This window comes from Amblyomma maculatum, chromosome 6, assembly GCF_055883805.1.
Source record: "Amblyomma maculatum isolate TAMU_Amacu chromosome 6, ASM5588380v1, whole genome shotgun sequence".
Classification (NCBI taxonomy): domain Eukaryota; kingdom Metazoa; phylum Arthropoda; class Arachnida; order Ixodida; family Ixodidae; genus Amblyomma; species Amblyomma maculatum.
Genome location: NC_139349.1, coordinates 136,370,907 through 136,386,727, shown reverse-complemented (window position 1 = coordinate 136,386,727; position 15,821 = coordinate 136,370,907). Strand labels below are relative to the sequence as shown.

Below are 15,821 nucleotides of genomic sequence, written 5' to 3'. Positions count from 1 at the left end.
ACTTAGTCATTGAACAGTTCCCGTCGTGCAGTTTGCAGTCACGTCACTTCAACCTTGTGCCTTAATCTTCAGGATCTCATTTCCGAATTCCTCTTTCAATTTCGCCGTTTCCTTAGCCATTGTACCACACACAAGTAGTGCAGGTAAACTTTGCAGCAGCAGTGACAAACAACAATTACTTGTACCTGTACTAACCTGCATTGTGAGTGGCATCTCCAGAATCAGATGCAACACGCAAGTGACATTCGACGCGTAAGATGCGGTACGAAGTAGACATTCAATGTATTTTGTGTGCCTAAACGTTTACCGCTATTAGGCCTGCTTTTCTCGAAATCTCAACATGCGATTCTGTATGAATCAGCCCTTGACCAAGCAAGCATAAGGTTTCAGGGCCGCGTACGCCAAGTAGGCTATAAAAAGACTGGTTCGCGTGTTGTGTGAGCGGTCAGGTCACTGTTTCTTAAGGAGGCGTTTTCACAGCTTAAACAATTCTAAACGAAGTTATATAGAGCAACGCGGCTTGTTACTGAGTATTGTATCAAAGGGGTAGGCTGATCGCCGATCCCGCGATTTTGCTTACGATCGTTGTCACTGATTCGACACGGGATGGGAGGTTATATGTGATGAAAATGAATTGCACCCCTCCGATTTCGTGTTCATTTTAGACACAGGGGAATTTCCTGCGACTACTGCTTTCCGAGTGATGCAGAGAGCTTTTTTTTGCACAAATAGCTCTCTTATATTCTCAGAGCGTAATAAATTTACCTAATGTGCCAGCTAAATGTAACTAAGCTTCGAAAGAGACAAGATTTTCTATCCCTTTAAACCAACTGCTGGTTGTAGTGAGTCACGTGGCCTAGTCTGGAGTATTTTTATGGTTTTCAAAAACTAACTGGGAAAGACTAATCTTATGTTTTTTCACGTAATCGCTCCAGCAGCAAAGTACCAGTGCAGGAATGAATGAATTAAAATCTTTATTTAGCCAAAGGAAATTCTCCCGACGTGGGTGGGGCCCTCAGTCCAGGGCCCCAGTGGCCTTTGCCGTCTTGCGCGCTCTGTCGATCAGTTTGAGCTGGTCATCAGGCGTCGAGCAGGGCAACGCAGCCTCCCACTGCTCCGGTGTTAGTGTGGTGTTTATTGGCGCTACCGGTGCTTTTTGACACGCCCATGTAACATGGTAGAGTGTAGAGGGTTCCCTGAGAATTTATTCTCACAATTTGTGGCATGGATTTTACTGAGTAGACTCAAGTTGGGGTATGTATTAGTCTGTAGCTGTCTCCAGGCAACCGACTGCTCTCTATTAAGGTCTTCGTGGGGAGGTGGGTAGATCCTCCTTAAGGCTCTTTGATGTTCAAGGATGGCTTCATAGCGTCTAGTGACTGCGTGCGGTTCCCCGTCGTTGTGCGCCCCCCGGTTGGCGTATGCTCGGGCATTGGCGTCGGCACGTTGGTTACCTTTGACAGTCTTATGGCCTGGTGTCCACGTTATGAAGCATCTTGAAAAGGTGATTTTTCTTCCCTCGAGTATGCGGCCCGCCACAGTGATTATGCGTCCTCTGCTATACCTTCTGAATGCTTCTTGCGAGTCCGTAATTATTTGTGTAGTAGCTTTCTCACCCTGGTGGGTGATAGCGAGAGCGATTGCCGCTTCCTCAGCCTCGAGAATGTTGTTTCTCTTGATCGAGGCGCAGTTGACTTCCTTAAGCTGGTGATCAACCACGCTGGCTACCACTCCGTTTTGTTCTTTGTATGTGGTCGTGTCGACGTACAATATGTGTTTTCCCCTGCAAAGCTTCTGTGCGCCTCCGATTTGCCTCTCTTCTGGCCTTGTGTATTTTCGGATGCACGTTTTTCGGAATCGGGTTGACCTTACTGATCTCTCTTATCTCCTTCGGTATGCTCCCCGTGCTATTTATTTCTGCGCAAGCATGCCTCATGCCTATATATTCAGCGTGTTCCTTCCAGTTTTCGTCTGCATGAGTCCTATTTTCTGCTCAAGAAGGTGGGCCTCGATGTGCTCTTGCACTGTGTTGTTTATATCCAGTTTAGAGAATTTTTCCGTCGAGGTGTTGACCGGTAGTCCAAGAGCGAATTTGCAGGCTTTCCTCAGGATTGCCTCCAGTTGTACCTTTTCCTGTTCGAGCGCAATTTGGTAGGGGACACCATATACAATACGACTTACAACAAGGGCCTGTACCAGCTTACATTCCTCGTCTTCTGTTGGAGATTCTTGCGATCATTCGCGTGATGGGCGCTGTGGTATTTGCTATCTGCATACGGCAGTTGCTTTGTATCCGCATGCGTAGAATTTTGATTAGCGACACTTCTTGGATCTTCTTCCCTCCTATGTAGATTTCTATGGAGTTGTGCGGATCATATCCTCTTCTGTGGACTATGAGCACCTGAGATTTCTCCGGGGAACATTCAAGTCCGCAATGTCGGGCGTATGCGTTGACAGTGTCTGCTGCTGTCTGCAGACAGTCTTGTTTTTCTCCTAAGGATCCACTGGTCACCCACATCGTGATGTCATCAGCGTAGATAGCATGCCTGGCTCTATCAGTACCTGGAGCATGCTGCCCAGGTACTCGTTGGCACTGATACGATCATGATGGCCGCAGTTACTGGGCAAATCCACCTCTAACCTCGGTCTAGCAGCTGAAGCGGATGCATGCAGAGTCGTCTGCACGACACCTGTGAGGCTTTTTCTGAGGCGGAAAGCGTCGCACAACACATCCTCGGGGTTGGTCTGGGCAAAGAGGTCTGGCTGAAATACCGGCTGGGATGAACAAGGCTGCGACGGCCGCTCCGTGCTCTTCATAACTAGCGGCATAGCGCTTGGCGGAAAGTGGCCCCCGTGGCCGCGCGTCTGAATAAGTGCGTCGCGTGAAGCACAGCTCGGCTTAAACAGTGTGAGATTACAGGGGCTAGTGTCAGCCTCTCTGAACGGGCCGGCTATAGCAGATACAACCGCGCCAATATGTTGCCGTTGAGAAGCCATATCGGAAGTACTAGTAGGGACGGGAAGTCTGACTTGCTCGTCCATGGCCTGAGTGTTGACAGTCGCATGCACAAACGCTCGATTTGTCACAACTCTGACCCCACAGTAGGCACCAAGAATATGGTGGTTATTCTCTACATAATATGCCACAGAAGAGGGGGGGGGGCTAGACACTACAGTCGCCTTCTAGCCCCGGCCTGCTATCCCTAACTGACAGAGCTGTGACCCCCTAACCGCGGCGCGAGACGTCGCCATTGCAGCGGGTTTAGGCCAGAGGACACAAACACCGACTTACGTACTCGAACGTTATTTATTGTGCCCGGGTACACGGCAAGAGAACACTCAAACAGAACCGCCGTTGTGAGCGAACGTCCCGCTCGCATAATGGCGTGAAATAAAACCACCGAATGGAGAAGCACACGCAAGGAGGAGAGAGGACTGTTCTGCTCACCTGGCGTGGCTTCGCGCTCTCGGCCTGCAGCGGTATGCGCGTGCCATGACCGGGAAATGAAGGTGCGACGGCGGTTTCCCCAGCAGAAAAAAACAACAGAACTTTGCGCGTACACTCCCAGCTGCTGAAAAGACACTGAGCGAATCGCGAAACGCGCGCTGCTCGACATGGACTGCGAAGAGCAGTAATCTCGGCTAGGCCGGACTACTGCTAGGGAGGGAGAGACCTGTGCGGTGTCTCTGCTGGAAACGGGGAGGCTGTAGGGGGCGGCCAGTGTGACTTCTCCGCCTACCTCCCTACAGCGCGCGTAACTCGCTTGATAATTATATGCTGTCGTTATAACTGGGGCAGCGGATTCATGTGAATCCCCGCAAGTACATGTATGTCAGGTTAAATGAAGATAATAAAGGTAACGACGCCACAAGAGCTGCTTGAAAGAATGAAAGCACAGGTTATAAAACAGGGCACTTATATAGCGCAGATAACGGCATGATCAGCGATGCTGATCTCTTTGCCTCCACTTGAGTTCGAAACCGTCTAGCGCGAGGGTTTAATAAAAAAAGCATTATTCCCCCGTATTCTCTGTCGGTGCTGAGGAAGAAACTCGCCGCTAGTGGCTCTGGATTCCAGTCCGATGCAAAGAATTAGCTTCACAGGACGAAGCGCTAGGCCAGCGCGCCATCTCCGTAGCTTATTTATTCACGTGCTATGCATGCAATTATAAACCTTGATTAATATTTAACATCGCCAGGAACACACTAATCCAACCTACACTGCAAATTACAACGAAGAGAAACTGATCTTGTTTATGTGCCAGCACACATCGGGAAGCAAGCAAAGAGGAAGCCCAAACACATGCTTGGGTAGGAACCGGCTGTGCTGTTGGTGTCGCCTTGGGCCCAGAGCTCTTCCATGGTCCTCTCACCTCGTACCACGGTTACTAAACAATTTCTCACCCTTAAGGGTGAAAATTGGCTTGTCCCCAGACGCTCACCCTTTCTTACTTAAAGGGTGCAACCAATAGGCTGCAAAAAATAGCGTGAAGATACCGCACCCTTAAAGAATGGTGCCCAGCTTAAAATTTTAGAGGGTGCAATTGTTGCACCCTTCTCTAAGGGTGCACTTTTTCCTTTGCACCCTTACGAAATAGGTGGCAAAAGGGTGCACTGCATAGATTCGCCTTGAAGCAGTAGCCTGGGATTGATATGCGGCAGGAATTGTAAGCATAAAAATAGAACTCTGTGGGCCCGTATTCTTAGTTTGCATCGTTTTCGCTCTCAACAGGTTGGTACAAACACAGGACATCCTTGTCAATGCTGACTGGCAACCCAACAGACATCTTTGAAATGCTTTAACCATTGCAAGAGAAAGTGAAAATGACACTTCGGACAGGTCAAGGGTGCATGAAAACTCATATTCAAAAGTTTTCATGCGCTCGTGATCTGTCCGAAGTGACATTTTCACTTTCCCCTGCACTGGTTAAAGCATTGCAGAGAAGTCTGCTCGGTTGCTAGTCAGCATTGACGAGGAGTTCCTGTGTTTGTATCAATAAGTTGAGGGCAAAAACAATGCAAATAAGAATATGGGGCCACAGAATCCTATATTTGTGCTTGCATTTCCTGCCACACATCAATCCCAGGCTTCTGCTTCAGGGCGAGTCTATGAAGAACATCCTATAAGCATCTAACAAAAATACTTTCCATGTTTAGGTATATGTAATTTTGATGAGGCACAATAACATGTATACTGCTCAATTTGAAGGTCTATCTGTGCATGTCATGGAGATGCTTGGCAACTGTTCAGACAAGCATGCTGAGCAAAAACATACCAAAAATAGGGCATGGAGATTCTTGAAACAATAACGGGAAAAAGTGTGTGCTGCAAAGTTACTCAGAGGCAGCTTTACAATCATATACAAGTATCACCTACAGTTTTGGTAGCAAAGTTTATTCACACTATCAGCAAGTTATTTGGCTGGTTTATAGGGTTGGACAACTCAAAATTACTTGGAGGAATGTCTACAATTTATTACAGTGTAGTATCACAACATAATGACATGTCAGAGCAAGAGCAAATAGTGCATCACTTATTTAGTGCATGGCACCCTCTCCTACACAAATGGCTAAGAAATGTGTAGATATACAAAAAAGGCATGTATATTTATGTCAAGACAGCGGAACATACAACTCCTAGCACATGAAAATTGAGATACTTTAGGTGACTGTTCAAGAACTTCGTAGCCACCACTCTAGGTACAATGCATAATGAAAAAAGAGGCACCTAGAACATGTGTTGAATAGCTTGCACTCATACTGAATGTTGAAGACCATGTTGGCGGACAGAACCGCTGCCAGTCACTCCACCCGCTTGTCGCAGAGAACAGCTTTTCCCGGTCCACCTGGATGCGCAGCAGGTCGACATCTTCAATATTTTCCCCAGAGTATATGCTGACAGGAGTAGCTGGTACACGAGTCCTGCAGTGGCAATAAAATATTGCATCATTGCCGATTGCTGAAGAGGTATTCTTGCAAAAAAAGTTGAAAGTGCACAGGAAGACACACTTGAGTAAAGACGACACAGGACACACGCTGTCCCGTGTGTCCTGTGTCGTCGTCACTTGGGTTTGTGTCTTCCTGTGCACTTTTACCTTTCGTCAAGTTGCAATGCATCATCTAGCCTATCTTCAAGATTTGTTAAAGTGTTCCTTCAAACCCACTTCTTTTATAGCTACTCAAATGCTACAAATTATCTCACTATAATACAAAGAATGTTAACAAATACAATGGCTTGTTTGATATTTATGCACACAAAAGTTGCTTAAGCCAAATGTAAATTTGTGGGCCAGCAAACCTACAATGTCTAAATTGGCAGCTTTCGTTTTTTGTAATTATTCCAAATTTACTCATGTCAATACGTTTGGAATTCAATTAAACAATGATAAAAATACACGACACAATTTCTTTGCCAACAGTAATCTGCAAGTTATTTAGAGATGTCATTAAAAATTCGTTATGAAACAGAAAAAAAATGGCACGAGTGCAGGTGGAATGCTGACAATAGGCATGCACGTGAAGACCGCATATTTTAAAACTTAGCCTTTAGTTGAAAGCAGCATGTTTTTTTTTTTTTCATGTTGTATGATTGGGAAACTGCTCTACCTGCAGATACAATGTGCCACCTGCTCTTGCTCACAGTTCTAGGGCTCTTTGATGCTTCTGTTGCTTGCTCTTTACCGTCATAGCTCTAAAGGAATTATTTTCTTCTGCACAATAGAATTTTAAATGCTACATGGTAAAGCTTATAACAAATCCTGAAGACAGTAAGCTACGGAATCAAAATGACATTCAGCAGCTCTCCATAATGTTTAAGGCCTTTAGATCATCTTTTATATATGGTTTTACTGTGCATGTAGATTGAGAGGACTACTGTTAGTCTTTCAGATTATAGACTCCCTTTTGGGCGGTAGAGGCCCATAGAACTGTGGTCATTACCTGCACATAAACATACTACTTGTTATAAAATGATCCAGGATAGAACAAGACCAAAGTGACTACATAGCCTGAAAGAGAATTGAAGGGTAGCAGGAAAGCTTCAGTTTGCAAGCCAAGCCAAAAGTTTAAAAAGGCGCTTGTCTATCTGGACACCATGAGCATCACTGGCAGGGAAGAACCTTTTACTTCCCAAGAAGAAAACTGAGAAAGGGAGGGAGGGGAGAGAAGTGAAATTATGTTTGTCTGGGTATTAACTTCTATGACTTTGGTCTGGGTGGTCTATCACCAAAAAAACAAAAACAAAATAAAAAGGTGGAAGTAGCAGGGAAAACTACAGTATGGGGTAGAAAAGTCAGCATCTAAAGAAGGTTCAACGCTGGCACATATTTCTTGAAAGGAACAGGCAATACAGCTGCAGTTAAATAGTTGTTAAGAGCTATTTGGAAATGGTTAAGTACTAGCATAGGCTAAGAATGCCATGCAAAACATAAATGAAATGCTGAGGAGAAAGGACAACTGAAAAAATAAATTTGAGTGAGCCTTACCTGCCAAAAAAGGCATTATCAGACGAAAGATTCAAGGGGTAACCAAAGTCACCAGTGATAAAGAGGAAATGTTTAAAAGACACGTTGAGCTTATGCTAGTGGAGATACACTTGCTGTAAATAAATTGCACCATTCATGGTGCATGTGACTGCCTTGCCAACTACTTATGGTGTGGGGGGATTGTATTTAAGGAATTCAAACGTTCCTTTCGAGATATTTATTTTCCACTGCTCTAAATTCATGGATTAGAAATGGCTCCCTATAGTTGGTTTTTGTAGAATTAAAGCTTACTCGAGATAAATACCCTAATTTCATCAAAATTATGGCCAATTTTATTTAAAGGCTACAGACTGCATTAAGGAAGGTTTTGCTTGTGCCTGCCCGACGACTATTTCATGTTATGCTCATTCATTGCCCTGTCCCTCCAATTTTTGTTTATCTAGACAGTAGGTAATGAATACTTTTTCCAATGCTAACTCAACGTGCTTACCCAAAGTTCTGTCTTTTTATATTTCTTCTTCTTGATAATGTTTGATAATTTTTCACTATTCACGTGCGACATATAATTCTTTCATCACTACACTCCTGGACACCTAACGCTGGTTTATAATTCGCCACCTCCGGAACGCTTTTCAAAAGTACTCTGTTGCTGCTGCTGTAGCCCAGCTCAGAGAAAGCTATTTAAAAGATAACATTCTCTTAACCCTTAGCTCTATTCTCCTTCCCTCCTCTGCTTTCTTCTTGTAAAACAAAAGCATATGCAAGCTCCACATCTGATGACCACACTGCCAAGATGAGGACAAGTACCTTTATTGAAATTCTGGCTTCTGGACTGAGGCTCACCCTCAACCCTTGCTTAGTATTCTTGGAAACAATGTGTACAGATAATGCAAAATACAAAGGATAATTATTTTTTTATTGTCTTTTAAGGTTCTCTAGTTGAAGAGAGGCAACATTGAAGAGTGGCAGTAGTCTTACAGTTTAGATACTGCAGGCACCAAGAAAGAAAAGCCATATACACATTTAATACACTTGAAAAATACAAATAAATGAAAGGCAAAATTAGCATGTGCTCATGCTCCAAGTGAAATATAAGCTGCCGACTGAACTTGGAAGGGTCGCATTTAATGAGAGAGTGGTCCAATATAATGAATTCTTTTCATCAGTGATAAAAGGAGAACTCCATATGAGAGCTGCAATGATGCTCATAGGTGGCAGTAGAATTATGTCCCAAACAGCAGAAAAAAAAAATGGTTATAAAATACCTTTAAGCGAGAGATTTCTCTTCTATGTACTGTTATGAGCAGAATTAAGATGATTTATTGATCTTATTTCTGTACTGTTTGCCAGGTATGGGTAAAAAAGTGGTAGTAGTAACTTTCTGAAAAGCGTGCAATGTAACCTTATAAAGTGAAATAAATGTTTTGGTTCCGGTTACAGAAATAAGCCTAATGCATAATGGCCCTAGCAGCCTATGTGCCATAATGCCCAATACACCACAACATTGAAGCCGGTTAAGCAGCTTCATGATTTACTGAAATATGAAATAGCTGTCATTGAAAAAAGCAATCTACAATATCTTATCGGTGTATTCAGATAAGGACTGTTTTGAGGTCCTATGACCATTTTTTGTTTTCAGTGAAATTTTTATGTGTGGGGGGCAATTGTCTCTGCACAAATTTGGGTTTAGTTTTGCAAGGTGTGGTGTAGTTTCTTTGGGAAAAAGTCGTATATCGCTGCAGGTGAAAAATGCAGTTTTGCTATTTAAAAATGTTGAAAGTTTGGAGACCTGCTGCTAGCGTACTAAAAGCTTGCCAGCTATTCTTTTTATCCAATAAATCTATGCAAATTTTACTTTTATGGGAGTTAATTAAAGCATGTTTTGTTGTTGTAGTTGATGTAGTAAAAAATCCGGAACTTTGCTCCAGAGGCACCACGCTACAAAAAATCCATTTTCAACCTTAAATAGGGGCATGATGACCATATTTTTATGAAGCCTTTTTTCGTTTATAAATCTGATAATTTCCTTATTTTCAGGCAAAACAGGGAGCTCTAGACTGCCCTGCGTGTTCTTGCCAATGGATCAAATCTGCCCAAGATTTGAAAACCGCAAAAATGCAAAAATTTGATTTCAACTTTTTTTAAATATCATCGATTTTTATGAAAATCCCTCTCAAGAATCCTCAGTAGCTAATGAATATTACAGCTTGAAGAAGGGCTGCATTATATTGCTTAACATTATAAAAAAAGTTCAAAATTGAGCACTGGTTTTGAAGCTTGTTAATATTCAACCCTACATTCTGGCACATCTAAATAAAGTGCTGCCACTAAAACTCTTTCTGCACATTATCCTGGCCTAGTTCTCTATTTCTCAAAAAATTGGAAGTTCTAGACTTGCTTGTTCTTCCTCCATATTATCTTGCAATTGGCAAAAGTTTGAAACTACAAACAAAAAACAGACAACTGTGACTTGAATTTCAAAAACTACAGCATCTTCTTTTTCATTGAACTCCCATAAAAACAATCCTTAGTACTTTATAAACATCTCGTACTAAAATGTGTTCCGCTATGTAAGCTAAAGGTACAAAAATAAATATAGAACTGAACGCATGTTGTCTCTGTAAAAATGCTTATGGCTTCCTCTTAAGAAGTAGGAGTCAAAAGTTCAATTTATTATTTGCTGAATTTAGTTTCATTCTAACATGTGCAATACCCAAAGCCTTCTCAACGCTTATAAAGTCACTTTTCTGCTTGTTGGCAGTGTTGATTGCTTGAAATGGATTAAATTCGCTATTGCTTAAAATTTCATGGCAGAACGCCAGAACGGTTTAACTTGGTTTAACTTTTTTTTCTATACCATATTTTATTTGATGAGCTCCCAATTTTGCATGAAATTAAGGAAATAAGCAAAGAATCTGAATAATAAACAGAAAAAGATTTTAATGCTAACGACATAATACATCAAGCCCATATATAAGTTTGAAAATTGACTTTTTTGTAGCACGCTTTTTCTGGAGTAATGTTTGCAATCTTTCACAAACTGAAGTGCAACAGAAAAGCAAGTTTTTAATCATTCTCATAGAGGTAAAGGTTGCATAGATTCAGTGGGTAAAAAGGGATGGATGACAAAATTTCTGTACACTAGCAGCAGGTCTCCAAAGTTGCAACTTTCTGAAAGGGCAAAAATGGCATTTTCCACCTGTAGTGATTTACAATTTTTTTTTTCAGAGAACACTACACCATATCATGCAAAATTAAGGTTCATTTTTTTGTATCGAGACATTTGCCCACTACATATAAAGATTTCATTGAAGACAAAAAATGGCCATGGGATCTTGATTACCGTTCTTATCTGAACACACCCTTATCCTCATCATATGTGCAGATTTCCTATGCTTCTCATCAGTGTGCAGAATGAAACAGGTATTCAATTTGCCCAGCCTTTGTTAGTGCATCAGCACAAAATGGCCAACAGCCAAATGTACCTTCAATTATTCATAGAGCAGGAAATAAGAGTGAGTTAAGCGAAAATTTTGTATTCTGTAAGTTCCAACTACAATAAAGCTTTTCAGATAAATTGTACGGAATGCAGGCAGGCTACTATGTGTGGTCAATGGTTTAGTTCCACATCTCCTGATAGGCCATGTAGGTGTATGAATTATGCTAATCAGCAAAAAATGTCAAAGGAGGTGATATATAAAAATTAAGAATTGTTTACCAGTTTCGTAACTAACCTGAGTTGAAAACGTGACTGCATGACTCCATTCTCTCTAGTTGCAGGCGGGTGATGGCTTGAATAAATATACCAGAGCTCAGAGGGCGTGCAGCAGTGCAGTCAACAGGCAAGAAATGGTCTGAAGCTGGATCCGCAGAATGCACTGCAGCTTGAGCCACCTTGTCCTTGTCAGTGATGAGTGGTGACATAGAAGAGGGTTCCAAAGTAGCTGCAGGTAAAGTAGACAAGCCTGTATTAAAAAAGACTGATCAGCAGTAATAATGGCATTGGCATGCCCTAAAGTGCAATCAGATTTGGCAAAAAAGTATTTTGAAAAATGTAAAAGTAAGTTACATATTCAGTTATATAACCACTGACAGAAATATACTCCACAAGAGTGCGGAAAGAAGCTGGAGCACATTATGCAAATTTTGATGCACCATTCTGCACAATATTGCTCCCTTTACTAAAATATTACAAGAGATAGCTTTTTGATTCCCAGAAAAAAAAAATCAAAAATAGTATTGGTCAGAAATTCTGCTAACTTTTAGCAGGCATTTTGCAGCTACATGAGTGCCAGCAAAACACAGGCATTTCCAGAGTTCTAAAACGTGCAGATCTTTGTATGCTGGCCCACAGAAGGAATGAAAAAAAAATCCTATTGAATAAATGGTGTTTAAGAAAGTTGTTTTTAAATATCTTGGCAGAAACTGTGGAAGGAAACCAATTGATGAGATGTCATCCATTAGGTTCAAAAAACAATAATGACAGCATGAAATTCAAATGTGAAACCTTACTTTTGGCACCAAAAAAAAAGGAGATATGAATATCGGACGGTATGAATATGATCCAAAGGAAATTTAGCAAGGACCACTTATCAATGGGGCTTAGTATATTTCCTTTAGGAATCCGGTGTGTACCAATTTTTGTAAAAAATCGTTCTTTATTGCAAGGCATACTATCACACGAAAGGAAGAAAAAAGAATGCGAGCCATAAAACCGAGGAGGTTAAGTTTTCAAAATTCAGGGACTGAACAAAAATAAACAAATGTAGAGAATATGCAATCTTTTTTTTTTCTGCTTCTAAAGCGGTTTGTCAATTTTAATCTTATTTTGCTCGCAAGACTCATAAAGCAATGTTTTACTGACTACGAAATCCATAGCTTGTGTCGCGCAAGAACAGCTCCAGGAAGAGGCCAATTTGAAGCCATGACTGCGATCGATCGCCCAATGCCCAAAGCAAGCACAGTATGAAAACAAAACAAAACGAAAATGCTGATTCAAAACCAAACGCAGAAACTGAAAACAAAGAAACTAGCTGGCCTACATAATGGCTATTGTAACAGGCAAATAGAACTGCTCCAAAAAGTAGATTTAAGGAAAAGAGCGAAGAAAGTGAACATTTGGTCAGAACAAAAAACATAGCAACACTGTCACAGCAACTTACTGCACGCTTTTTGGCCCAGAATCCAAGCTGTCAGCTTCTACTTGAATGCAGAAGCATCACCTGCAAATATTCATTCATTGTAATGCCCACTACTGACAACACAAAATATAAAGGACTGTAAGAAGCAAGTGTAAAAACCATAAGAAAAGCATCACAACCCAAAAGCAAGACTTTATTCGCCAGGCAAGCGGATACAAGACCCTATCGATAAAATCAGCTCATATTGCGATTAAAAATGTAAATCCTGTTGGGGAAAAATAACATCAGTTGGGCATAGTAGCCACTCAAAATGGTGTTTTGTAAATTATGCGGTTTAAAGTCCCGCAGAGGCAAATGGGATATGACCATACAGGATGGCTAAAGAATATTTTTAGACCTCAGTAAATCCGCTACACGCACTCACAAGGCACCATACCATGCGCTTCACTATTTCACCTCTAATTAACCTGCTACCTAGGGATGATCAACGGAGCGGAAAAGCCGCGATGACGGATGGGAAAGTGGTTTGAGTTCCTAAGTCCGCAAAGTGCTAGCGTTATCTCGAAAGTCAGCTAAACATTTTATGTACCAACACAGTGCGTTTCCTTTACTTTGCCCCATAACGAGAATTAGCACTAATAGAAACGAGTAGAACGAGGCCGAGACTGACAAATCAGAGCTCATCACCCAACTTCCATTCGTGAGCCTCCTGCGCGTAAGGCAAGAAAGCCCAGCATGTGTATTTTTTTTTTTTTTTTAAGGAAGGAGTTCTATTTTCTAGCAGCAAATCTGCGAAAATATTCACCGCGACATTCAACTTCATGAGCGTTATTTTTGCAGCCAGCTGAAATCAAGCGCGTTCCGTTCCAGTCCGTTCTGTCACGTTCCCAAACAAAGTGTAGCAATGCGGTAGGCCATTGTTACTGTTCCCGCACTGCCCGCCTCGGAATGTGATTGAGTATGCTTACCTTTACAGACGATTGCGTAAGCCGTCCAGAAAGCTGTTCGCCTTCGCACCACCGGTGCCGAATCAACAAGTGGGTTCAGTTGGTCACGCAGAAAAACATTTTCACACATTCTTCCTTCGAGCTTCTCAAACTTGACACGATGAACCAACCAATACGCTTGAGCAAAGCACAGAGCACGAACACTGAAAACTAGCCGGCGCGATTAATGCCCGTTTGCCCGAAACATCACATCACAGGCGTACACACTTCTGCAACAATTATGCACGCGAAACGCAGCACATTTCACGACCGACGATTCGCAATTGATGCTGCAGATTAACGATCGTCGAAACGTGGCCAAGTCCGCAGCGTGCAAGCCGCCATGTTGGCGAGAGGAAGGTAGCTACCGGCGGCCGCCTGGCGGTGAAAGGGGGAAATCATAGAGTATAGTTCGTTTCTGTTTCGGTTTCGTTAGAAAAATGAAGCTTGAGTGTTTTCTGTTTTGTAGTGTTATTTCTAGTGCCTTATTTTGGCATAAAGGCATATTGACGGCAGCAGAAATCGGAGCAATACCCAGGAAATTGCCAGTTGGGGGCAATGTGAAATAACGACCTGTTGCTTGCTTTGCATTGAGTTTGAAAAGTGCACGTGCTAGTTCAGATGACATCATTAACACGATTCTCATTTTCCGGTGGTGGATCAGCGAAGCTGAACAAAGTGCACATGAAATTTTGTTGTAGAAAATCAGTAGTTTCGAAAACGAGGCAACTGTCTAAAATATATAATCGGCAGCACAGCAAATGAAGCAGCAGAATTGGAACCCGAGTAGGAAGTCCGTTGTCTATTGTGCAAAGTGTCTCGCTATGCGTACAGATAATACGGTGCTGAACAAAGCTGCCTGGCAGATGTGCCGACAAAGATCAGACGACGCAGATAACTTTCTCTTTTTCTCCTTTCTAATTAGTGCTGCGCGTCGTTTCCTACGCATTTTAAAGGAGTATAGACACTTCATTTTTGAATTCGTGTTTTATCATTTTTAATAATGCGTAAGACATTACTGTATATGAATCATCTTATGATATTCGCTTACGCTCGCTGTATAATTTATAATCGAATTTCTTTTATCAACAGTTTTGGTTTCGCTTTCAACAGTCGATTGATTGATTGATTGATTAAAACTTTAATTTCCATCGATTTAGGAGGCCCCCTACTCCCCGCTCCTGGCACGCAGGCCTGAGGAACGGGGGCTGGAACCTCCGCGACTAAGGACTAAGGCATCGAGCTATGGCTATGACGTCACAGTCAAGTCTAGGTCACGTGAGGCATGAATAAAACAGCGATAAAATCGCTCCAGTGTTGTTTTAATTCAGCAGAAAACTAAAGTCGTCTTTCTTGGAGGACAAGAATTACAAAAGATGAAGCGTCTGCAATTATATTGCTGTTTTTTCAGGCCGAGCGTCACGTAGATTTGATTGTGATATCACAGCCATCTCTCAGCTGCTGAAACCAAAACTAGCAAGAAACGCAAAAAAAAAATACTGAGTGGCCGTAGGCAAAAGCCGACTGGTAATCCATATATAGGAATGTCTTGCGCACCTTAACAAAAAGAAAAATGCCAACAACATTTAGTGTCTATTGTCCTTTAAAAGTGCTTTATTCGATGTGGTGTAAGGAAATCAAATGCAGCCTTTTTAAAACAGCTATGCAGTACGTAATTCGAAGAGGTGCCGTACTAAGGTGCAAAGGCTGCAAACTCTTCACGTGTACGCAGTCAATGTGTTGATGAAATGTAGGCATTCTCGGCGGCGAACGTGTGTTACCGAGAATATCGCAGAATGCCCATACTCACTTGAATCTCTTCAATATAAAACCATGTTTGGAAGTGGGGGCTCGGTGCTCACATTCGCTTGACAGCTTCAACAAAAAACGCGTAAACACGTAATTATACAGAATTTTCAGACAGCTGACTTAGTTTTAAGAGTACCTTCACCCATTATGTCGCCTCACCCTCCAAGATTTGGTTCATTCATTGTTCATTGTCATCCAACTCTAACAACCCAAAAATCCCAAATTTTCTTGCATGAACCCAACATCCCTCCATATGACTTAGTACTTCCATTCTCCCAAACAAATTTCCCACACTGCCATCAATTTTATAATCATTACAATTTTTCATGCACTCTCTAAACCAGTACTGATTGTATTTTGCTGATGCAAAGGTCATGTGAGTGATATGTGCATGCTAACTG

General features: G+C 42.1%; 1 long non-coding RNA gene across 1 annotated transcript; it reads right to left on the bottom strand.

Annotated features, from left to right (window-relative positions):
• Positions 1–4,983: 4,983 nt before the first annotated feature.
• LOC146186838 (uncharacterized) lies at positions 4,984–13,951 on the bottom strand. Its single transcript, XR_014707877.1, has 4 exons — positions 13,594–13,951; positions 12,647–12,706; positions 11,219–11,428; positions 4,984–5,922 (listed from the first exon to the last, which is right to left on the bottom strand). It is a non-coding gene; the product is annotated as an uncharacterized LOC146186838 (long non-coding RNA).
• Between the last annotated feature and the right edge of the window lie 1,870 nt (positions 13,952–15,821).